The 27,613-nt window shown below is 34.8% G+C and overlaps 1 non-coding gene across 1 annotated transcript; it reads right to left on the bottom strand.

Moving 5' to 3' along the window:
- Positions 1–18,373: 18,373 nt before the first annotated feature.
- On the bottom strand, positions 18,374–18,480 carry LOC128290935 (small nucleolar RNA R71). The gene has a single exon (XR_008280714.1). It is a non-coding gene; the product is annotated as a small nucleolar RNA R71 (small nucleolar RNA).
- Between the last annotated feature and the right edge of the window lie 9,133 nt (positions 18,481–27,613).

Raw genomic sequence — 27,613 nt, 5'->3', positions numbered from 1 at the left:
ACACAAACCCTAGCTTAAAATAATGGTGGAAATAGCTAAATCGAGCTACTAGGACTTAAAAAATGTAAAGAACATTAAAAACAGGACTCGGGATCACTTACAAATGAGCTTGGAAGCTTGAACCAAACCTAGCCATGGTTTCCATGAAATTTTCGGCTGAATGGGGAAGAAGATGGACAATTTTGTCTTATTTTCCCTTTTTAATTCTTTTAATTATTAGATTACCAAAATGCCCCTAACTTAAAAATATTCTATTTCACCCATTTCATGTCTATTTTTGTCCAACAATTAACCAATGGTCTAATACCATCTAAGGACCTCAAATTTAAATTTTCAAATCAATTTGCCACCTCTAACATGTAGAACTCAACTTTTGCACTTTTTACAATTTAGTCCTTTTAACTAAATTGAGTGCCCAAACGTCAAAATTTTCGAACGAAATTTTCACGAAATCATCCCGTGAAATTTTATACCATAAAAATATAATAAAACTAAGTTTTCTTACGTCAAATTTGTGGTCCCGGAACCATTGTTCTGACTAGGCCCTAATTTGGGATGTTACAAAACGGGCTATTATAACTCTCCCTATAAAGAAATTTTCGTCCCCAAAAATCTTACAAGAAAAGAGGTTCGGGTACTGCACTTTCATAACTTCTTCCAGTTCCCAGGTAGCTTCTTCTATACCGTGACACTAGCAGAGAACTTTCACCAAAGCTATGCTTTTATTTCTTAATTCTTTAACCTCTCGAGCTAGAATTCTAATCGATTCTTCACTATAAGTGTAATATCCTCATTTTAGGCCTAGTTGGAATAGTGGTTTCGTGACCACAAAATCCGAGATAGAAATAATTATTTTATGATTATTTTGAGGTCTATGATATGATTGCATGATTGTGTGAAAATTTCGTGAAGAAATTTTATGCATAAAGTGCTTAAATTGAAATTAGGGACTAAATCGAATAATTTGCAAAACTTGCATTCTAGAAGTTTCTAGTATGAAATTGTTTTGAAATATTAATTAGGAGGTCTTAAATAGAATTTTACCAATCTCTAAGTCTATGGACAAAAATTGGACATGGATGGAATTTTGGAAAGTTTAGTAGTAAGGGCATTTTGGTCATTTAGGGTAAAATGAATTAAAATACAAAAGTAAAAGCCAATTTTGCTCATCTTCAACCCCATGGCCGAATATAGCAAGGAGAAACCATGGCTAGGGTTTTCAAGCTTCCAAGCTCAATTGTAAGTCCGTTCTAGCCTCGCTTTTTAATGATTTTTACGTTTTTGGAGTCCCTAGCTCGATTTAGCTTATGCTAGTAATAATTTAACCTAGGGTTTATATTTGGAAAAATACCCATAGGTGAAATTTGTGTATTTTGGTGTTTTATGATAGAATATGAGGTTTTAAATTATGTTAGACAACTTGTGCTACTCGGTTTTAAGTGAAAACGAGCAAAAGGGCTTAATCGGTAAAAATACCTAATAGTCATAATTACATGTTAGAGTGAGAATTTGATGTTGCCATAGAAGGGAAAAATGATCAGCATGTCATAAAACATAAGAAAATAGGCTGAAGATTAATTTACGAGCTTTGGGGCAAAAGTGTAAATATGCAAAAGTTTAGGGGCAAAATTGTAAATTTTCCAAAATATGATTTTGGTTCAATTTGAATAATGTGAGTCCTAATTAGACTATATTTTAAATGATAGAGCAAGGAAAACTGAAATTCGGGCTAAAATGGGGAAAATACCAAGTTGTGGACGAAATGGTAAAAGTAGCCATTTTCGCATACGAGGTAAGTTCATATGTAAATATTGGTAACATAGTTATTGTTTTAAATGTTTTAATGTTATTTAAATGATATGATAATTATTATGAAATATCATACTTGTGACAATTGTTTGATAATATGTCAAATTATGTGATATACTTGGAAAATGTGAAATACTACCGAGTATCAGTATCGACATTCCATAGAAGATGGTTGAGACATATGATTGGGAAAAATGTCCCGTTGAGCCTTAGGAATGGATTAGGATATGATTGACATGTCACTGGGATATTTGGGCATCCGAACTCGTTGAGTTGAGTCCGAGTTCACTTATGGATGCAAATGTCCGAACTTGTTGAGTTGAGTACGAGTTCGTGAGATGTAACTAGGCATCCGAACTTGTTGAGTAGAGTTTGAGTTCACTCATGGATACGAACGCCTAAGCTCGTTGAGTTGAGTCCGAGTTCACTTATGGGCGGGTTACATGGTAGCTTGGCTACATATGTGGCACTTATGTGCAAACTTTCCATGTATCCGAATTATATTCCGATGTGTTCAACGGGTAAAGTTCTACTGAAATGGAGGAATACTCAAGATGAAAGAGACGTATTGGTAAGTGTTGTGAAATGGGTACTTTGAACAGGTATGTACTTAACCCTCGGGTTAAAAAATCGATATAACAACAATATGGTAAGATGATAAATGAAAATGTGATATGAATGTCTTGGTGATGATTATGCAAATGATGTTTTATGTTTGCTTATATGGTTATGTTACTTGCTATTTGCATGTGAACTTATTAAGCATTTATGCTTACTCCCTCCTTTTCATTCCTTGTAGTTTTGACAAGCCAGCTCGGAAATCGGGAACGGTCGGAGGCTCGCTCACACTATCCGTATACCATCTTGGCATAATGGCTTGTATATTTTGAGTATGGCATGTATAGCATTATAATCATTTTGTATATATGGTCTTATGATATGGTTATTGAGTGGTATGGAATGCTTGGTAATGATTAGCCATTGGAATGGCTAATCATGATCATATTTGGTGTTATGTATGTCAAATTGCTAGCTAATCCATGGAAACCACGAAATAGGTAAAATTTACCATAAAATAGATTCAGACAGCAGAGTGACGTGAATTTGAAAAATCACTAAAAATAGTAGAAATGAAATTAAATAATGAATAAGTTATGGAATCGAAGCTTGATGAGTCTATTTTCATATGGAAGAAGCGAAACAGGTATATGAGCTATATTTTATGAGATGTTTAAATTTTTGTGAAATAGGGCCAGAGCTATTTCTGGATCCCCTGTTCTGACTTTGGAAATTCACCATAAATTTTACAAAGATAATTAGAAGTCATGCTTTATATGTAAAGATTACTTATTGAGTCTAGTTTTATTAGAGACAAACGGCATAGTCATTGAAGCTCTGTACAGGGAGATATCTGATTCGTAATACATAGAGGTCAGAGTAGTTGAACCCTGAAACAGGGGAGACTTTAACTAATAAACTGTACTAATTGGCCTAACCAAAAATTCTAGAAAAAAATTAGTAGATATATATATGAGTCTAGTTTCAGGAAAAATTTATGGAATTGGATTTCGAGTTTTGTAACTCTAGATATGATTTTTAAAGCGACTATGATGCAGTTAGCCAGCTTGTCTAGAAATTTTAAAATGAATTGTTTGAGCTGTTTAATTAATGAATTAAGTCCGTTAACACCTCGTGTTCGACTCCGGCAACGGTCTCGGGTATGGGGCGTTACATTTAGTGGTATCAGAGCAGGTTTAGTCAGTTCTCGAACTAACCTAGCATGTGTAAAAGTTTAGCTATACATGCCACTGATCTGTGATAGTGTGATGTCTTCCGACGCGTATGAGTACTGTCTTATTTAGACAGGGTACTCTCCAACAGAGCTGTGCCAACCATGTTCAATGTTATGTGAAGGTATTTGAGTAAAATTATGATTATGATAAGTCTCGGTTCAAAAAAGTATGAATAAAGGTTTATGATACATATGTGATAAATATTTCATATTTGCTTAATGCTAATATGATGTAGTGTATGTGGCTTACTTGATAAGATGAATGGAATAAATAGAAAGTAGTAGAGGTATGAATAAAGGTCATAATATCATGATACGAATGAAAATGTCCTTGTCTTGATTAGACGTTGAATGTTGATGAATGTTAATGATATATAATTTTTATGAGATAAAGGATTATAATGAAATGAACTTATCTATGTTAAATTGTTGGACTGAATTATATGATTGTAATGATATGTACATGATGATGCACGAAATGAAAGTTGTGATTGTGATGCAAATATCTATGTTTGTTTGGCCTTATATAATGTCATGAGCATGAATTAATTTAATTAAATGAATGGATAAGTAAAGCTGTCTAGAAAACATAGAATGTATGCATAAGTATATTGTCTAAATGGGACAATAGGAAAATTGGTGTAAGCCAACATGAATGAATGACATGATTTTGATGATGTTACTATGATGATGGAAGTTGTGTCATATGTGTATGTATAAGAAAGTCGAGTCAGAGGTCCTACAACCCCTCCCCATCAAGTGGTACTTATAATGGAATTTCATGAGATTTGTATTGAATAAGTTTCGGTTGAGAACCCAAAGAGTTCAAATGATAGAATAATTATAAGTATGATCAGAGATTGAAAATGAGCTGATAAGTAAAGTCGAGCCAGAAAGTATCGGATTGATATAAAGATTATTGAAATTATGCATTGTCCAGTTAGAGAAGGAATTCTCTTTGGTAAATCGAATTACTCGGTGCAAGGTCGAGAAAAGTGTAAATCGAAATTTATTCGAACTGACATTCTTTAGTGAATGATTTAATATGAAATTTGTGACGGCAGAACTAGTTGGGGAAATGATATTTGAAATGTGAATTATCTCGAGTGTGTGATTATGACCGGATGATTTAGCGATCTCTTTTGAGATGTTCTATATGTTCACCCGTTCTCGTAAATATTTCTATGGCTATTGATCTTTCAAGAAATTCTTGTTATATGGGAATGTCTTCTAATTCGGTGTTGGATGAAAGCATTGGTAGTCTGATTGGTTTATAATTTATATTGCTCTATTTCATCGGGTATTCTATTTCATTTCATTCGATAAGAATTGATGAGAGTATACGTATGATATTATGATTCTGTTTCTTCTACTTGATGCTTCATCCGATATATATGTATGGGAAGATATATTGATCCTGTTATATTTGATTTCATGGGATTAAATGATGTTTTCTTTTGGACTTTCTTTCTTTGAAGAATTATCGTGGTATTCTCGTATTTTCTCTATGAATTTGGTTTTCGATTCTCGGCATAGTATCATATCTTGGGTTTCTTTATCCCGGACCTCTTTATTCGGATTTCTTTATTCGGGTTTTCTATATTGGATTTCTTTATTCGGTTTTCTTGTTATCTTTGTTCCATAATTTGTCAATTATGACTCATGTTCAAAGTACGTTCTTCAGCTCGTGATAATCATGTCAAATATGACTATACTTCTAATTTGATCTTGGTAATGTGGTGATTTTAGTATTGGGATTTTTTCTAATTTCTGTGTAAGGATTTGACATCAGTAAAGGCATAGGTGATAAAAGCGCGAGTTTCAAATTCGGAATGGTAAATTATTTATTTGAAAGATTTCATGTGACAATTATGTCGGATTATTTTCCCAAGTCTGATAATAGAATTTCATTTTGTACGGATAAAAGAGTAAATAGTTTGAACGAGAAGTGTATATTTATTAGAAAGAGTTGAATATTAGTTTAAGTCACTACGAATGATAAGGTTTCCATCTTGTGAAAGCTGAAAAGTTTATTACATGTTGACAGAGTTCGGATAGATGAGAATATTGGTAACCGAAGCGTCTGAACTAGACTAGTCTACATTGAGCAAAGACTTCCTGACTTTCAATAATGTATTGTTGTATGAATTGTGATGTGTTTCAAGACAGTGAGGTAATGTGATAGTTTAGAGCATCCGATGTTACATAAAATCGGAGTTGTTAAAGGGGTTAAAGCCGAGCATTGGGATTTATCAAAATTATCCTTGTTAATGTTGATATTGGGATGGAAATGAGAAGGATTATTCTTGAGGCCATATCAGAATTATTTCTATGACGGAAAGAGGAAAATGTGATGTATCCTATTGTTAAATGTTTGGCGAGATCTATAAATCATATCTGTATTGAATGAATTCCTACTCATCGATTCATGGAATTTCGGTCTCTTTGATTGTTGGATTTCTTGGAATTCGGTCTCCATTAAATCAAGTTGAGATCCGGGTTCTATGTCATGATATCATGGGAACCGAGAAGGGTTGAAAATTTAAGAACAGTTGAGAGTTGAGGCGTAAGCTTTTAGATCATATGAGAAATTGAAGAGATGTATTGGAGGTACAGTCTAAGTGCAAGTTCTTCAGCACCGAAAATGAGATTAAAAGTGAAGACCACTTTTACGGTAAGATTTTCGGGACGAAAATCCTCGAAGGGGGGAGAGTTGTAATATCCTGATTTTAGGCCTAGTCGGAATAGTGGTTTCGTGACCACAAAATCTGAGATAGAAATAATTATTTTATGATTATTTTGAGGTCTATGATATGATTGCATGATTGTGTGAAAATTTTGTGAAGAAATTTTATGCATAAAGTGCTTAAATTGAAATTAGGGACTAAATCGAATAATTTGCAAAACTTGCATTCTAGAAGTTTCTAGTATGAAATTGTTTTGAAATATTAATTAGGAGGTCTTAAATAGAATTTTACCAATTTCTAAGTCTATGGACAAAAATTGGACATGGATGGAATTTTGGAAAGTTTAGTAGTAAGGGCATTTTGGTCATTTAGGGTAAAATGAATTAAAATACAAAATTAAAAGCCAATTTTGCTCATCTTCAACCCCATGACCGAATATAGCAAGGAGAAACCATGGCTAGGGTTTTTCAAGCTTCCAAGCTCAATTGTAAGTCCGTTCTAGCCTCGTTTTTAATGATTTTTACGTTTTTGGAGTCTCGGTAGCTCGATTTAGCTTATGCTAGTACTAATTTAACCTAGGGTTTATATTTGGAAAAATACCCATAGGTGAAATTTGTGTATTTTGGTGTTTTATGATAGAATATGAGGTTTTAAATTATGTTAGACAACTTGTGCTACTCGGTTTTAAGTGAAAACGAGCAAAAGGGCTTAATCGGTAAAAATACCTAATAGTCATAAGTACATGTTAGAGTGAGAATTTGATGTTGCCATAGAAGGGAAAAATGATCAGTATGTCATAACACATAAGAAAATAGGCTGAAGTTTAATTTACGAGCTTTGGGGCAAAAGTGTAAATATGCAAAAGTTTAGGGGCAAAATTGTAAATTTTCCAAAATATGATTTTGGTTCAATTTGAATAATGTGAGTCCTAATTAGACTATATTTTAAATGATAGAGCAAGGAAAACTGAAATTCAGGCTAAAATGGGGAAAATACCAAGTTGTGGACGAAATGGTAAAAGTAGCCATTTTCGCATACGAGGTAAGTTCATATGTAAATGTTGGTAACATAGTTATTGTTTTAAATGTTTTAATGTTATTTAAATGATATGATAATTATTATGAAATATCATACTTGTGACAATTGTTTGATAATATGTCAAATTATGTGATATACTTGGAAAATGTGAAATACTACCGAGTATCGGTATCGACATTCCATAGAAGATGGTTGAGACATATGATTGGGAAAAATGTCCCGTTGAGCCTTAGGAATTGATTAGGATATGAGTGACATGTCACTAGGATATTTGGGCATCCGAACTCGTTGAGTTGAGTCCGAGTTCACTTATGGATGCAAATGTCCGAACTCGTTGAGTTGAGTACGAGTTCGTGAGATGTAACTAGGCATCCGAACTCGTTGAGTTGAGTCCGAGTTCACTCATGGATGCGAACGCCCGAGCTCATTGAGTTGAGTCCGAGTTCACTTATGGGCGGGTTACATGGTAGCTTGGCTACATATGTGGCACTTATGTGCAAACTTTCCATGTATCCGAATTATATTCCGATGTGTTCAACGGGTAAAATTTTACTGAAATGGAGGAATAATCAAGATGAAAGAGACGTATTGGTAAGTGTTATGAAATGGGTACTTTGAATAGGTATGTACTTAACCCTCGGGTTGAAAAATCGATATAACAACAATATGGTAAGATGATAAATGAAAATGTGATATGAATGTCTTGGTGATGATTATGCAAATGATGTTTTATGTTTGCTTATATGGTTATGTTACTTGCTATTTGCATGTGAACTTATTTAAGCATTTATGCTTACTCCCTCCTTTTCATTCCTTGTAGTTTTGACAAGCCAGCTCGGAAATCGGGAACAGTTGGATTCTCGCTCACACTATCCGTATACCATCTTGGCATAATGGCTTGTATATTTTGAGTATGGCATGTATAGCATTATAATCATTTTGTATATATGGTCTTATGATATGGTTATTGAGTGGTATGGAAATGCTTGGTAATGATTAGCCATTGGAATGGCTAATCATGATCATATTTGGTGTTATGTATGTCAAATTGCTAGCTAATCCATGGAAACCATGAAATAGGTAAAATTTACCATAAAATAGATTCAGACAACAGTAGTGACGTGAATTTGAAAAATCACTAAAAATAGTAGAAATGAAATTAAATAATGAATAAGTTATGGAATCGAATCTTGATGAGTCTATTTTCATATGGAAGAAGCGAAACAGGTATATGAGCTATATTTTATGAGATGTTTAAATTTTTGTGAAATAGGGCCAGAGCGATTTCTGGATCCCCTATTTTGAATTTGGAAATTCACCATAAATTTTAAAAAGATAATTAGAAGTCATACTTTATATGTACAGATTCCTTATTGAGTCTAGTTTTATTAGAGACAAACGGCATAGTCATTGAAGCTCTGTACAGGGAGATATCTGATTCGTAATACACAGAGGTCAGAGTAGTTGAACCCTGAAACAGGGGAGACTTTAACTAATAAACTGTACTAATTGGCCCGACCAAAAATTCTAGAAAAAAATTAGTAGATAGATATATGAGTCTAGTTTCAGGAAAAATTTACAAAATTGGATTTCGAGTTTTATAACTCGAGATATGATTTTTAAAGCGACTGTGATGCAGTTAGCCAGCTTGTCTAGAAATTTTAAAATGAATTGTATGAGCTGTTTAATTAATGAATTAAGTCCGTTAACACCTCGTGTTCGACTCTGGCAATGGTCTCGGGTACGGGGCATTACAATAAGTCATATCTAGTTGAATCTTAATGTCAGCAGGTGAAATCACTTGTGAAGGGTCTCATCAATACCATCGTAACATAGATACATGGAATACATTGTGAATCTTTTCTAACTCTGACAACAGAGCTAATTTGTAAGCTACTGGCCCGATTCTCTCGATGATCTCATACGACCTTGTAACACCCCTAAACCATATCCGATGCCGGAACAGGGTTATGGACATTACCGAACTTATAACTCATACAATCATACAATTCATGTTCATTTCTCAATGCAAACAAAAACCATTAAAATTTAATCATATCGTCCCTAAAACGAGCCCTCGCGGCCAAAAATAGACATTTAGAGTGGTTTGGGAATAAATCGAGTACTTAAGAATTTTTTTTTCAAAAAAATGGTAAATTTTCAAAGTGCAGGGGACACACACCCGTATAGCCAGGCCGTGTGTCTCACACGGCTAAATGACACACCTGTGTCTTAGGTCGTGTGGACATTCAAAATGAGGGTGTACCAGGCTGTGTGAAAACTGAAGGGTATACTGACTTGTGCCACACGCCCTTGTGCTAGGCCTTGTGAAGCTACTGACTTGAATTCTATAAAAGTATCATGGGACACACGGCCGTATCACTTGGCCGTATGTCACACAAGGCTGAGACACACGTCCGTGTCTCTGCCCGTGTGGACAAAAATAGGCCATTTTCCAAGCCATATTCCTCACCCACATTGGTACCAACCTATACACATCAATTTGCATATAACCATGGCATAAGTAGGCACTCAAAACCAACCAATATCAAGTTTATAACATGTACTTCCATACATATAACATGATATCCATAAACACAATCAAATGATCACTTCAAAAGTTACCAAATATACTTCTAAAGTATACCTAAATGGTTAACCTTACCTATGAGATATTGTGCCTAAATTCACCATGCATATCACATTTCAAATTCAACTATTTGGCACCCTAATACCAATTCACAAACAAGGCATTACATGACAACCATACATCAAATACAATAAGGCCATTTACATATTTATATAACAAAATATACTAAAATCAAGCCAAATCAATCGGCTAAATATACAAAAGAACATAAAGGCTACCATTACCCAAAAAGACTTATACATGCCATTTAACTTGAAATAAAAAGTCATAAGTACCAAAATAACGTTTGATAGTGTGATGCGATCTCTGACAACTTCCAACCCAAGCAAGCTTCCGAAACACTGCAATACATAGAAAAAAATAAATAGAGTAAGCAATTAAGCTTAGTAAGTCTGTGTGATACGAAATTAGACTTACCATTTGACTAAAATTTAATTAAGCAACTCAAAGTAAGGCACAATTCAATTTGGCCAAAGTCTATCATAATCCATAATCATGTCAGTCATATATTCACAAAAAACCAAGAATCATATATGAAATCATCAATTAATTGAATTCCATGTACTTGTAACATCTAAGCCATGTAAACATATATCAAATATCAACCATTTTCATGCAAATATCTGTACTTGTTCATATAAAATTGGTATAATCTCATAATAACACTATGCCCATTGAACCACTTAGAATATCGTTAGATATGCGGGTGGTACACACGAGGTGTACTGAACTGTAATCAGTCAATTCTTGTACATGTATGCTCCTACGAGCGATAATCAGTAAACTCTTCTGAGCTAAATATCTATAAGCTCTCACGAGCTACAAATCAGTAAGCTCATACGAGCTGTGGTGAGTCCGCAACAAATGCAAGACATCAACCAAAATAGTAACCCTAATGACATGTCATTTGTATCGTACGAATTCCTAAGGTTCAAACGGGGCTCAGTATTCTTCGTACGTCATCAATTATGCTCTCGATAATTATACATAATAATTAAATCATTCACATACATATATTTCCATTTAAAGCATATAAATATTCAATTTAATTACACAAACTTACCTCGAACTCGTATAACGAAAAATGATCATTTACTCGATAACTTTGTCCTTTCCTCGATCTAATTCCATTTGTTTCTTTTCTTGATCTAATAATCAAATTTAACTACTTTAATCACAATTCTATTCAATTCAATCCAAATTTCATGCTATGGAAAAATTACCATTTTACCCCTAAACATTTGACTTCTTTACAATTTAGTCCCTAGGCTCGTAAAAATGAAATTTATGTAATTTCATCCCTATATAAGCCTAGCCGAATTTCATATGTGCATATAGCAGCTCATACATTTCACAATTTCACATATTTAACACATAATTTTCATATTTCTCAATTTAATCCCTATTTGACAATTTACTAAAAATAACTTAACAAAAGTTGTTTATTTAACAATAAGGATTCATATTCTTCCATTAAACTTCAAGAACAACTAGAATGTTCACATGGAAAAACCGTAGACTTTCAATAATATTGCGAATTAGTCCCTTATTTAGCTAACTTAAGCTACAATAATCCCGAAAACTTAAAAACCATTAAAAACGGACCAAAACTTCACTTACATGGAAAGGATTTAGCCTAGCTGAATTTCAAGCTTCAAAACTCCCCTTTTCTTTGTGTTTTTCGGTCGAAAAAGAAAGAAATAGGAAAAGATGATATCTAGCTTTTGTTCTGTTTATTTTTATTATTTAATTGCCTAATTACCATATTACCCTTACCCAACTTTCAAAATTACTCAATTACCAAGCCATGCACATCCATTAACTCATTTAATGGTCTAATTACCACATAAGGACTTTAAGGTTCTATAGCTATATAACACCTTTAGCTAATAGAACTCAACATTTTGCACTTTACACGATTTAGTCCTTTTTCATAAATTAAGCATACAAACGGTTAAATTTCTAAACGAAATTTTTATACTATCATATTATCATGCTGTAGACCTCAAAATAATATTAAAATAAATTTTACGACTTTAGGTTTGTGGTCCCGAAACTACTATTCTGATTTCATTGAAAACAACTATTACACACCCGATAAACTGCGGACTAAGCTTTTCTTTACGACCAAACCAAAAGACTTTCTTTCAAGGCTATACTTTCAAAAACACTTTTTCACCAGTTTGAAATTCAATGTATTTTCTTTTCAAATCTACGTAAGATTTGCTATCGATCTGAAGTCGCTTTCAGACTATCACATATCACTTTAACTTTTTCTTCGGTTTCCCGTATCAAATCAACATCAAATAACTTGTTCTCACCAAGTTCAGTCTAGTATAATAGAGTTTGACACTTTTGACCATACGAAGTCTCATACAGTGCCATTTTAATGCTTGATTGATAACTGTTGTTGTATGCAAATCCAACCAATGGTAGAAATCTCTCCAATTACCTTCGAACTCTAGAACACAACATTGAAGCACATCCTCGAGTATCTGAATTACTCACTCAGACTGACCATTGGTTTATGGATGGAACATTGTGCTAAAATGCAATCGAGTACTTAGAGCTTCATGTAATTTGTTCTAGAATTGAGACTTAAATTATGGATTTCTATATGAAATAATAGAAAGAGGCACATCATGTAATCTAACAATCTCAACAACATACAAGTCTTCCAATCTCTCGAGTGAAAAATCTATACACACTGGAATAAAATGCGCGAATGTCGTCAAACAATCAACAATGACTCACACAGTATCTTTCTTTCTCAAAGATAGAGGCAATCCTGACACGAAATCCATTGTTCTACTCTAGAATTTATAATAAACATGAAGGTACCTGATATTAAACTTTAAGTCGTTGACAGACCAAACATCTTGATATGAACTCTAAAATTTCTTGTTTCATACCTAGCCGCCAGTGCATCTGTTTCAAATCACTATACATTTTATTGCTACTAGGATGAATAGACAAGCTACTATTGCAAGCTTCCTGTAAAATCTTCTGAACAAGATTAAAATTTCTCGATACACAAATTCTGTCTTTACAAACTATCATCGGAACCAACACGAAAATCTAAACCAGGAGTCGTTTCAATCTATTTTCGTTTAGCTATCAACACATCATCACATTTCTAAGCTTCAAAAATCTGTTGCAAAAACATCGGTCTAGCTTTCAATTAGACTAAAATCGAAGCATCATCAAACAACGTTAATCGCGTTCAATGCTCGCAAAGAAAATATAAATTTTCTACTCAATGCATCAGCAATAATATTAGTTTTTTTCCAGGATGATAGTCAATGATCAAATCGTAGTCTTTCAATAACTCGAGCCATTTACCCTGTCTCAAATTCAAATCTTTTTGTGACATCAAATACTTCAGACTTTTATGATCCATGAAGATATGACATTTTTCTCCGTATAAATGGTGTCACCAAATCTTCAAAGCAAACACAATCACTGCAAGCTCTAAATCATGAGTCAAATAATTTTTTCATGCAGTTTCAACTATCTAGAAGCATACGATATCACTTTACCCTATTGCATTAAAACACAAATCAAACCATTCAACGGTGCATCACTATAAATCACAAATTATTTACCGGACTCTGGCTGAACTAACACTGGTTCCTCAGTTAACATTGCTTTCAACTGATTAAAGCTTTGTTGACATTTCTCAGGCCAATCGAATTTAACATCTTTTTGTAACAATCTCGTCAATGGTGTAGCAATCATCGGGAATCCCTTGACGAATATTCTGTAATATCCAACCAAACCCAAAAAACTTCTGACCTTAGACACACTTCTCGGAAGCAATCTACCACAGCTGAAATCTTGCTCAAATCAACTCTAATATCGTCAGTCGATACAACATGTCCCAAAAATCTAACTTTTTGAAACTCGAACTCACATTTGCTAAACTTAGTGAATAATTATTTTTCGTGTAAATTTTGGAAAACAATTCTCAAATGTTGGGCATGCTCTGTCTCATCCCGTGAATAGATTAGAATATCATCAATAAATACAACAACAAATAAGTCTAAATATGGTCTGAAGATTCATCAAATCCATAAATACCACAGGTGTATTAGTCAAACCAATTGGCATCACAAGAAACTCATAATGTTCGTACCTGGTTTTGAATACGATTTTTGGTATATTCGAATCATTTACTCGTAATTGATAATAACCAGAACGAAGATCGATCTTTGAGAATACCATTACAACTTTCAACTGGGCAAATAGATCATCAATATATGGCAATGGATACTTGTTCTTGATCGTCACCTTGTTGAGTTGTCGATAATCGATACATAATCACATAGATTCGTCATTTTTCTTAACAAATAACATAGGAGCACCCCAAGGTAAAAAACTGGGCCGAGCAAAGCCCTTATCTGTTAACTCTTGCAACTGGATTTTCAACTCCTTCAACTCTATAGGTGCAATTCTGTATGAAGCTATTGATATCAGATATGTTCCCGGTACCAATTCAATAGCAAACTTAATCTCTCAGGTCAATGATAACCCTGGTAATTCCTATGGAAACACATCTGAGAACTCACATACAATCAGAACCGACTCTAATTTCAACTTTGAGACCCTAGAATCAACTATATAAGCGAGATATTCTTCACAACCCTTATTAACGTACTTCTGTGCCATTATTGCTGAGATTATATTAGATGTACCATCTAATTTGTCTAACTCATTTCAGATTCGTTTACCATACTAACATTTAAGTACAATATGTTATCTTCTACAATTCACAATAGCATCATGCAGAGTCAACCAGTTCATACCCAGTATCACATCAAACTTATCAAAGGGTAACAACATCAAACTAGTAGGGAAATTGTAACCCCTAATTTTCAGTGGACATGATCTACATAATTGATTAATTAACTAGAACACATCGACCCAGGGGATTTTTAACTCTGACAATATATTCAATGAATTCTACAGGTATTTTCTTTTTTTCTACTAATGTAGTGCATATATACAAATGAGTTGATCCAGGACCAATCAATGCATATACATTAATATCAAAGAGAGAAAAAGATCTGAAGTAGCAGCTTCCTCACGAGCTCGGATTGCATAGGCTTTAGTTGGTGTTCTCGTTTCAAACCATTCATTCATTTCGCTATTCTTTCCTCGACTGAGAGTAGTATTTCTACCGTTTCCAGTTCGTCTACCCCTCTGAGAAGTTTCTTCAGACTTAATTAATTGATTTCCAAAATCATTTTGCTTCTTCGGACAGTTACAAAGAAAATGGTTAGTAGACCCACAATGAAAACAAGCTCCAGATTTTGATCGACACTCTCCGAAATGTCTTTTATTGCATTTATCACACACATGATCGGTTCTCTCCACATTTATTACAGTTCCAACACTCACCTCTGAAGAATTGACTGACTGGAAATTGCTTTGCCTCTGTTTCTCTTTACTAACGAACTTTGAAGGAGTAGCTGATCGACTGATGTTGTAACATCATGAATTAGGGTTTAGTCAGAACAGTGGTTTTGAGACCACAAATTCGAAGTAAAAATAATTATTTTATGATTATTTGATGATCCATGAAATGATTTCATGTTTGTGTGAAATTTTCATGAAGAAATTTTATGCCTAAAGTGTCCAATTTGAAGTTAGGGACTAAATTGAATAAGTTGCAAAACCTGAGTTTTAGAATCTTTTAGCATGAATTTGGTATGGATTATAAATTAGAAGGTTTTAAATAACAATTTAACCAAGTTCTAAAATTTTGGACAAAAATGGGCATGAATAGGAAAAATTTGAAAGAAAAGCCTTAAGGGCATTTTGGTCATTTAGTAATTAAAAGAATAAAAAGGGAAAAAGAAGCAAAATTCATGTCCGTCTTTTTCCCTAAGTGCCAAAATTTAGGTGGTCTCCATAGCTAGGGTTTTTCAACTTTTCAAGCTTGATTGTAAGTACCTCCAAGCCCGTTTTTAATGTTCTTTACATTTTTGAGATCCTTGAAGCATGATCTATCCATTTCTACCCTTATTTTGAAGTAGAGTTTATGTTCAAAATTTTAACCTTGTATGACATGCATTTATTTTGATGTTTAATGGAAGAATATGAAAGTTTGATGTGTGATAAACATCTTTTACAAAGTGATTTTGCATGAAAACACCTAAAAAGGGACTATTTGTAAAAATTGTAAAATGGGTAGTAATATGTGAAATAAAGAAAAATGTGGGCTGCTAGGAGTAGGAATATGAATAGGCTTGGCTTGGGTAACAAAGAAAATGCATGCATTTCATTTTACGAGCCTAAAGACCAATTTGTAAATAAGTGAAAAGCTAGGGGTAAAAAGGTAATTTTACCAAAGTATGTGTTATGGGTCGATTCGAACAATTATTGTAATAAACAAGTTAAATTTGACATTATAGATCAGGAAAAACATGATTCGGGTCTTGACGAGGTAAAAATAAGGTTTACGAAGAATAAACTCATTTTCATCATTTTGTACAGAGGTAAGTTCATATACAAATAATGTGATGTTATGTTATATTCTCAATACTTGAGTATTATGTGAATTTAAATTCTTTAATGCTATTATGAGTTATGCTTTGATTGCTCCATGAGTAAGTGATTGGTATTATGGACATTGAGATTGATATTACGAGCAAGCTTGAAAGAGATGTGATATCGAAGAATCCCGTTTGAACCTTAGGAATAGTTTAGGATACAAGTGACATGTCATAAGGAACCATGTGATTTATGAGCTTATGAGATATGTGATATATGTTTATGTGGTTTCGGGTGCTGGTCTTGTACTTCCTACCTGTGGCTGGGTAGTTCGGCATGTGTTGCGGATACTTGACAGCTTGCGTGAGCAGCCCATGTAGCTATGTCCTGTCCGACAGCTTGTGTGAGCAGACTCGTGAGTAGCTCGAGAATGAGCTTTTATGTGTTATTTGATATGAGGTAGCTTTAGCTACGTATATGGCACTTATGTGTGAGCCTTCTGTGTATCCAATAGTATTCCAAGTGTTCAAAGGGTAACATAATTGTGAGATTTAATCCTTGTTTTAATATTTTAGGATATTAATTCAGGTTTAATGTGCTTATTCAGTGGAGCAAAAGTCCCTGTTTAAGAGTAGATCCTCTATAATTAATGTAGCTGCATGCAATCTTAGAGATAGGACAACATAAATCTGTCGGATTAGAGTCAAATCTAATAAGGGAATCCATAGGTCGAGTTAATGCGACAATAGGGGTTTAATTAGAAAGAGATTTCAATTAATCAACCTAGAGTCAGTTGTTTTTAGTCTTGAGAGAGATAATAACATAAATCAGAATTTCTACAGATTAAGTCAAGTGAATAAATTGTCTAATTCAGAAGTAATAAGGGAAGCTTAGGTGGATTCTTCCTTGGGTATTGTCTTCTCCATCAGTTTTCCAAAAGTATTATTCAACCTTCATCTCTAACGTGTTCTTAGTTAATTAGATAATTAAGTTTAGTTTAGAAAACATCCTTTCAATTCTTAGGTTAGATAATAAAAAAACAGTAATTACTAGTTCTTCTAGTCCTTATGGATATGATATTTCTGGTCTTACCTTAACTATACTACTGTTCGATAGGTGCGCTTGCCTTAATTAACTTTTTAGTTAGTGTAGCGACTATCAAGTTTTTGGCGCTGTTGTCGGGGACTAAGATATTAGGAACGCTTGATTTTTATTACTTTAGCCATTTTTACTTTTATTGCAATTTACTTTTTGTTTTTAGTTTAATTTTTGTTTTCTAAATTTTTCTTTTTAACTGCTTCTGGTAGGTGTCTCTAGTTTATGACTAGGAGGAACCCGTCAGGGCCTTTACTTTTTGACAGTGAGATCGAGAGCACTACTCGTAGAAACTGAAGAGAAATAAGGCAAAGTCTACTATACATAGAGTAAGAGCGAGAGGACGATATTTATACTACAACCGAGGAGATGGTTGATAATCAGAATAATCTGCTACCTCCTATGGTTGCTGTAAATCCAGTAAATCAAAATCCTGCTCCTCATACAATGTATGATTATGCTAAACCTACTTTAACAGGAACTGAATCGAGTATAGTTAGACCTACTGTTGCTGCAAATAATTTTGAACTGAAACCTAACACTATTCAAATGATACAATAGTTTGTTCAGTTTGATGGTTTGTAGGACGAGGATCCAAACACTCATTTAGCAAATTTTCTGGAATTCTGCGACACCTTTAAGATCAATGACGTCTCTGACGATGCCATTCACCTTCAGTTGTTTCCTTTTTCATTAAGGAATAAGGCTAAATAGTAGTTGAACTCGTTACCACGGGGATCAATCATTACTTGGGAACAAATGACTAAAAAATTTTTACTCAAATATTTTTCGCCGGCTAAAACGGCTAAATTGAGGAATGATATCTCTTCTTTTGTGCAGATGGATTTAGAAACACTATATGATGCATGTGAGAGATACAAGGATTTATTGAGAAGGTGCCCTCACCATTGATTACCTTTATGGCTACAGGTTCGAACTTTCCATAATGGTTTAAACCCCTCAATGAGACAGATGGTTGATGCAGTGGCCGGTGGAACCTTAAATAATAAAACACCTAAGGAGACTTATGAGTTCATTGAAGAGATGTCACTGAATAATTATCAGTGGCAAGTCATGAGGACAAAGCTTAATAAAGAAGCCGGTGTTTTCAACCTCGATGCGGTCACCATGTTATCAAACTAGGTAAAGCTCTTAAATAAAAAGATTGATGGCTTATGTGTTTCTACCCAGGTGCATCCGGTGATGCAGTGTGATAAAAATGTTGGAGGGATAAATAATCCAGAATGCCTAGCCTACGACCATAGTACTACGAACGAACAAGTCAACTATATGGGTAACAATTCTAGACTATAGAATAATCCATATAGTAATACTTACAATGCAGGTTGGAGGAACCATCCCAACTTCTGTTGGGGTGGTTAAGGAAATCAGAGACCACCACCACCTCTAGGATTCCAACAACAACCTTACCAGCAAGAGAAAAAGTCGAACCTTGAAGAGATGATGAAAAAGTTTATTTCAATGGCGGAAACCCATTTTCAAAACACTAAAATTGCAATTAAAAATCAACAATCATTGATTGAAGGACTCGAGAATCAAATAGGACAGCTAGCTAAGTTGATCTCTGAAAGACTACAAGGTAGTTTGCCTAGTAACACAGAAACTAACCCAAGGGAGCAACTTTATGCCATCACTGTGCGCGATGAAAAAGGGTTAGTTGAATCTAAATCTGAAACAAGGCACGAAGCTGTGGTAAGTAACGGTAAGGATGGGATGAATCATGGTACACAGAAGCTGGTAAGCAAGAGTATAAACCTCGTATACCATATCCTAATGCAAAAATGAAAGACCGCATAGACGAATAATTCGGTAAATTCTTTAAACTACTTAAAAAGTTACATATTAAGTTACCATTTATTGAAGGTCTTTTACAGATGCCCAACTCGGTTAAATTTTTAAAGGAGCTCTTATCAAACAAACAGAAGTTAGATGGGTCATCACATGTGGAGTTAAATGCAATCTGCTTAGCTATTCTACAAAACAAGCTACCCAACAAACTGAAAGATCTAAGGAGTTTTACAATTCCTTGTTTAATTAGAAGTTTGAATGTTAACAATGCTTTAGCTGATTTAGGGGTAAGTATTAATGTTATGCCTTATAAAATGTTTAAACAACTAGGTCTTGGGAAACCCAAACAAACTAGGATGAGCTTTCAATTGGCTGATAAAACCATTAGATTTCCTAGGGGTATAATTGAGGATGTGCTCGTTAAAATCGACAAATTTATATTTCCAGTAGACTTTGTTGTTTTAGACATGGATGAGGAGAGTGACATTCCTTTAATTTTAGGACGACCCTTTTTAGCAACTGCTAGGACTATTATTGATGTTGGTACAGGTGAGTTAATACTTCGGGTAGGCGATGACATGATTAAACTCCAAGCTCGTGATTCTGTCAAAAAGACTAGTAATCAAGATAATTACACAAGTTCTTTTAATGTGAGTAACCTTGTTGTTCAACCCTCTCTATAGGAAAAACTTTCGAGAAGTACATATGAGCCACATTCCAGTCCATGTAATGACAAGACTATCCATGAAGAGCGAAGGCTACAAATCGAGGAACTAGATGAATGGCAAATACAGGTTAAGGAGAAACTGAGAATACACGATGAATTAAAGCCGTGCCATGACAAACTTAATGGTGAACTGGATCAACTTAAGGTTGGAGACAAAGTACTATTAGATGAAGTAGGCCCTCGTGTTGCCACTTCTGAACCTAATGGAGAAATCCCTTTTACAGTACTTAACGTTTTCCCATACGGTATAGTCGAGGAACTCATTCTAAATTCGACACTTTTAAGGTAAATAGTACTCGTCTAAAACCTTATTTTGATAAAATTGATAGCAGGGATGAGCAGTTTCAACTCCTTGAACCACCATGATCGTGCAAATATGATGTGAGTCGAGCTTAGACTATAAATAAACGCTTCTCGTGAAGCAACTCGAGCATTAACATCACTAACCTATTTATTTTATCTATTTTTCGTGTTTTTTTATACAGGTACAGTGACCCAAACGACTTGGGTACACGGGAGTGTCCTTGGCCGTGTGGAAACAGGGCTTAAAATTACCCAAACTCAACAGGCACGAGCTAAAATAGGAGACACGGGCCTGCGACATGCCCGTGTAGACCACACGGCCTAGACACACGGGCTTGTTCTAGGCCATGTGAAAACTGGAGCTAAATTTTCAAATTTTAAACAGGTCAGCGAGATACACGGGCGAACCACACTACTGTGTGTTCGGACACACGGGCGTATGGGAGACCACACAGTGTGGGAGAAGCGAACAACGTAGCACAAGGCCGTGTGAACCACAAGGCCTGGACACATGGGTGTGTCCCAGGCTGTGTGACGAAGGGGACTTCAATATTCATGATTAACACGGGCTAAACTTGAGCCACACGGGCATATGACACGACCGTGTAGCCCAACATGGGGCCTTAACATGACCGTGCCACTATTTAACCCCCCAAAACATAATTTTTATTTTGTCTTCTTCTTCCTCAAACCCTTCCAACTAGCCGCTGCCGCAGCCCCCCTTTCCCCTCACTACCGACCACCTCCTTCCTCTCTCTCCCTGACCATCGACCGGCCACCACCTCCCCTTTCCCTTTTTCTTTCTTTCTTTTCCCTTTCTTCCCCTCTTTTCTTCCTTTCAACCTACTTTCTTTTTCTTTCCCCCTTACCTACACGGCCACCAGCTACTTCCCTCACCATCCACCCCTCGCGCCAACCACCACGCACCGCCACAAGCCTTCTTGACCCACCGTCATCCGCACCTCTGCCCATGGTTCCTCCTTTTACCCCCACTTTTATGTTATTTTAGTTTTATTTATTTATTATTTATTATTTATTATTTTTCTATTTTAGTTTTAGAGGACATTAATTTGGTACAACTAGATTAGTTAGTGTTTATTTTTAGATGTATTCACAGAGCTTATTATTATATATATTAAGATTTTGATGCTATTGAATATTTCTTGATAGTGGTTCCATTATGTGCATTATTATGCATCACTTGCTTTTTAGATTCTTTTACAGGTCAATGTCATTAATATTTCTCTTGTTTAGTTTAATTAAGATTTTGATTCCTTATGGGCTCATATATATTTTAATTTTGTCAATTGCTTTCTTACAGATTTGTTATGACGAACACTCGTTGTCCAAATTCGCCGTTCCCGCTTTAAAAAAATGGAAGGTTCCTGGTACAACCTCATTGAGCGCTTCGATCGAAGCTCGTCACCCTCTACTTCAATTTTCATCAGGCCCACAGGACGACTTGTTTCAGCTTTTATGCATGCGACCGCTAGGTTTAGGCTGATATATTGACTGGGCCGCATTGGAGCAAGTCGGACTAGCTGATGAGGTTCGTGCTTTCATTTCCACTCCCCGTGGGATCGGTTCTGTGCGATTATCGAGCCAACCTATTTAGAGCTTACCTTGGAGTTTTTCACTATTTTCCATCTACAGCATGTGATGAATACCCATGACGAGGCTAGTACTATCACTTTTCGACTTGGTGACTTAGTGCTACATATGAGTGTCCCTGAGTTTGGCACAGCTTTGGGCATCTACACCGACGAGCTTATAGGTGCTGATAACTTTCTTCACCTCTGCCGTCACATCCATTACTCACCTTCGTGTTGTTGGACCGATCTCACAACTAGTCAGATCCGTTATGACGTGAGTCGCTCGAAGGTGACATCTCTTTCTCTGGCTCTACGATACATCCACGCCTTATTAGCTCACACATTGACTGGTAGGAGAGAGAGCACAGGAGTTATAAGAACTACTGATGCATACTATCTTTGGAGTATGGTGACTAGTCACGTCTTTGATTTGGCATACTTCATAGCGTAGGCTTTTCGCCATCAGATAGACCGCCATAGGAGGGGTCCCATCTATTTGGTCCCAACGTGACTCATCACACTCAACACTTTGGCCTCTTCGACACTCCAGAGATGTCATCGACACTCACACTAGTAGGTAGATGGCTAATCAGAGAATTTCTAGTATGATCCACATGAGGATGATAGAGTGACGTTGTGGATTCGACCCCCTCACTACAGACTCATTCACTCTGATGACCAAAATGAGCCAGAGGACATTACTGATGATGTCCCTCCCCCTCACGAGGACCCACACCCACACCCACCGACACCATCAAGTCACCGACCTCCTGTTGTCACCGTGACTGATATATTCGAGTGACTCACTCGCTTCAAGCAACAGTGTTTTGCGAGGTTCAACAGCATCGAGGCAACTCTGTAGTAGATCTGCCAGCACTTCCACATCTCGCCTCTACCCCCACCACCATGTGACGCTGACGCATCTGATGATAAGGACCTCTGAGTCCATTTATTTTATTTTATTTTTTTGTTTTTATTTTTGTTTTATTTATTTTTTGAAGACTTCTGTTTTATATTTTGAATTATGTTTATCTTTATGGTTATTATCAAGTAATCCCTTAATTCTCTTCCACAGTGGTGTTCATTTTCTTATTAGTAACTTAGAATCATGCCTTTCATTAGCCTTATCTACAACTGTAGCTATCACTATTCCAAGGATTTCATCAAAAAAATTCAGGGTAGTTTCCCTTCTCTCCCTCTCTTCTGATTTTATGCTTATAATATTATTATCTATCTTCGTACATTGAGGACAATGTACATCTTAAGTGTGGGGAGGTTATTTATATGTTTATTAGGAAATCCCTAAATTTTTATCTCGTTCTCAAATAATTTTCTCATATTATTATTAGAGTGAATTCTGATTGATTTATAATTTTTGTTGATATGTTTTGAATTAGATCATAGGTAATTGTACATTGATTGTTTAAGCTTAAGCTAGTAGAGAATCAAGCATGATAAGTTGACTTTTGAGAATTAAAATTGCTAGGTTGTTTCCCTGAATTGAAGTATTATCTTGAAGTTCTAAATTCACAGGATTGACATCAAAAGCCATAATTTTTGTGAGATCTTGAGCCATTAGAGCATAATATCCTTTCTTGCTCACTTTTGTTGTTGCTTATGAGTGTGTCAATACTAATTTGTTATTCTAGAACTTGCTTTGATTATACATGTCGAGACCACACCATTGATTTGATATACCGAGATGATAAATGCACTTAGGTTTTAACCCACTTACCCCATAAAAAGCATACCCACATAATTGACCCTTAGTGAACCTCTTTGAGCCTTAACCATTGTTTCTTGATTTTCCCCTTAATGTTAACCCACAACTTAACCCTTTTTGATTCATTAAGAATTTCTCCCTTTTCATTGACTCCTTTTTATCGAGATTTGATTTGATTAGTTACCTAACTAATGTTCGTTCATTCCAATTGCTGAATTATTTCTTATTATGTACTTTCCATTATTGTACTTGTTCTTATTAAAAAAAAAGAAAGCGCATATTTATATAAGAAAGCGTATATTTATATTCATATAATTACATATTGTTATAAAGAGCTTGGATAAGTTAAAGTTATTATTTCGAGAAAAGAAAGCTCATTTCATTAGTTTTGGATAGTCTTAATTCTGGAAATTGTTTGTAATTTAGTAATTAGCTTTATTATTCTAAGTTTGGTAACATATTAAATTTATCTCGATTCTAACCCTCTTTTTCAGCTTTTATCCACACCTTTAATTCAAGCCCCATTACAACCCTGCTAAAGACCTTTTGATTTGTGTATCATTTCATTTATAGTGGTGGAGATTTGATTTTTGTGTAAGCTTATGGTAATAACTTTTCATGTTTGACTATTAATTGCTTAATTATTGAACCTTAAACACTTTGAGTAATTTGAGTGAATCTCTGGCGAGGATACCAACTCTTGTCAATTTGGAATTAAAGGTAATTATTTAGATAAGTGGAGATACCTATGATTTTTATGATTAAAACGCTCAACTTGGATTGTTTGAAACTTTGATGTTCTTTTAGTTGAATTCTCAATGTATGATTATTTTCGGATCATTTTGAATCATTATTTATGAGAATTATAAGTTGAGAAGAATTTATTTTGATTATGAGTTAAGGATTTTGCTTGAGGACAAGCAAATGCTTAAGTGTGGGGATATTTGATAAACCATAATATATACATATTTTTATCCCATGCTTGGCATATTTTTGCATGATTTATCATAAGATTTAGTGAATTTGATGCTCTTAATCCTTTAAATTCATGTTTTATACTTAGGTGAGCATAGAAAGGTGAAAAGAGCAAGAAACAGACCAAAAACAGACAAAATGGGCTTATCTCAGTATTTCACATGGCCTAGGCACTTCCACACAGGTAAACCATACGCCCGTGTAAGGCACACGGGCAGGCCGTATGCCTGTGTGTCATCGCCATGTCAACTAAAAAACCAACTCAGAATTACACATGGTTTAAGCACCTTCACACGGGCTTGGCACATAGCTATGTCCCTGTCGAGCCCAATTCTAATTCTACTTGGAAAAGGCTAACTTGAAGGGTTTTGAAGCATTCCAAAGTCTATATAAACACCCTAGAAGAGGATTAAAAGGGACACGGAGAGTAGAAGGCAGAAAATACTCAAGGATAGCCATTGGAAGTAGCTCAGAAGTAGGATCTACTTTAAGACTGAAGATCTCCATTCAATTTTCTTAGAAGTTCTTTGGGTTTCTTTATGTTTTGTTGTTTTCCCAATTTTGAGATGTTCTCCTTTATTATGAACTAAACTCCCCAAATACCTAGGGAAGTTGAAACCTAAGACGGATCTTATTACTATTTGAATTACATGATAGATACTTGTTCTTATTCTTAATTGTGAGATTTAATCCTTGTTTTAATATTTCAGGATATTAATTCAGGTTTTGATGTGCTTATTCAGCGGAGAAAAAGTCCCTGTTTAAGAGTAGATCATCCATAATTAAGCGGAATTGCATGCAATGCTAGAGATAGGACAACATAAATCTGTCGGATTAGAGTCAACTTTAATAAAGGAATCCATAGGTCGAGTTAATGCGACAATAGGGGTTTTAATTAGAAAGAGATTTCAGTTAATCAACCTAGAATCAGTTTTTTTAGTCTCGAGAGAGATAATAACATAAATAAGAGATTTCTACGGATTAAGTCAAGTGAATAAATTGTCTAATTTAGAAGTAATAAGGGAAGTCTAGGTGGATTCTTCCTTAGGTATTGTCTTCTCCATTAGTTTTCTAAAAGTATTCTTCAACCTTCATCTTTGACGCATTCTTAGTTAATTAGATAATTAAGTTTAGTTTAGAAAACATCCTTTTAATTCTTAGGTTAGATAATAAAAAAGATAGTAATTACTAGTACTTTTAGTCCTTGTGGATACGATATTTTCGGTCTTACCTTAACTATACTACTATTCAATAGGTGCGCTTGCCTTAGTCGAATGTTTAGTTAGTTTAGAGACCATCACCTAGCCGATTCATATTCCTTCTCATAGCAGCCCACATTTTTCTTTATTTCACATTTTTACTACCCACTTTTACATCTTTTACAATTTGGTCCTTTTTAGGTGTTTTCATGCAAAATCACTTAGTAAAAGATGTTAAACACACATCAAACTTTCATATTCTTCCATTAAACATCAAAACACAAGCATGTCATACATGGGTCAAATTTTAAACAAGTACCCTACTTCAAAATATGGGTAGAAATGGGTAGATCATGCTATGAGGACTTCAAAAATGCAAAGAACATCCAAAACGGGGCTTAGATGCACTTACTATTGAGCTTGGAAGCTTGAAAACCCTAGCCATGGTGTCCTCCTTGGTTCACACAGCCATGGGGAAGAAAGATGAACAATTTTAACTTTTTATTTTGTCTTTTAGTTCATTTAATTACCAATTTACTAAAATACCCTTAATGCCTTTCTTTGAAATTTCACCTATCCAAGCCCATTTTTGTCCATAATTTTAGAACTTGGTTAAATTCCTATTTAAGTACCTCTAATTAATAATCCAATGCAATTTCATGCTTGAAGCTTCTAGAACACAAGTTTTGCAATTTATTTAATTTAGTCCCTAAAGTCAAATTGGACAGTTTTCACATAAGATCTCTTCTTGAAATTTTTACACAAGCATGCAATCATATTATAACCCTTATAATAATCATAAAACAACTATTTCTATTTCAGATTTTTGGTCTAAAAACCATTATTCTGACTAGGCCTTAATTTGGGATATTACATCCTTCAACCTCACTGTCAACAGCACTACTGCCACTATTATGGTTACCATCAAATGCAACCAAATCCATAACATTCTTTCTAAGTGCTAAATTATCCTTCAAAATATTCCGTTCATGTCACGCAATTGATGCAATAACTCAGCCACATGGTCACACATTTTCCCATCGTACCACTTGAAGAAATCATAACCACCGTCCTACAAGCTAACCCCAATTCAACCAAAATGAAATAATCCAAATTGAAAACAAAAAAAATTATGAGATTTATGAAATCATAAAAGTTGAGCTCAAGCTCAATTTGCAAATAAAAAATCTTCATTTACTCAAAAATCTAAACAACCATAAAATCTCCTCCCCATATTTAAATTGCTCCATAAAGTGTCTCTTGGAGTTAACCTATTGCAGTGACATTTTACTGCTGGTCCATCATAGACATACTCCTTTCGTGATGAAGTAACAATATTTGCATATGACGATTTTTTCTTTGAACCATTCAAACCATGCATTACCCAACCTCTAGATTGACTATTCGAACTATGTGAATCCATGATTTTAGACGACAAGGAAGAAAAATAAAATTTTTTGGAAAGATTAGGGATTTCATGATTTGGTTCTAAGGGATTTCACAATTTGGTTCTAAGGGATTTCACGATTTGGTTCTAAGGATTAAGGATGTAGAAAAATCCCTCAATCAATTATTCAAAAGGAGATTGCTGAAAATTTTTGTAACATCCCGAATTAAGGCCTAGTCGGAATAGTGGTTTTGGGACCACAAATCTGACGTAAGAAAACTTATTTTCATTATATTATATGTTTATGGTCTACAATTTCATGGGATGGTTTC

This window comes from Gossypium arboreum, chromosome 3, assembly GCF_025698485.1.
Source record: "Gossypium arboreum isolate Shixiya-1 chromosome 3, ASM2569848v2, whole genome shotgun sequence".
NCBI classification, from domain to species: Eukaryota; Viridiplantae; Streptophyta; class Magnoliopsida; order Malvales; family Malvaceae; genus Gossypium; species Gossypium arboreum.
Note: the sequence above shows the minus strand (reverse complement) of the source record. Positions and strands in the feature narration are given on the sequence as shown.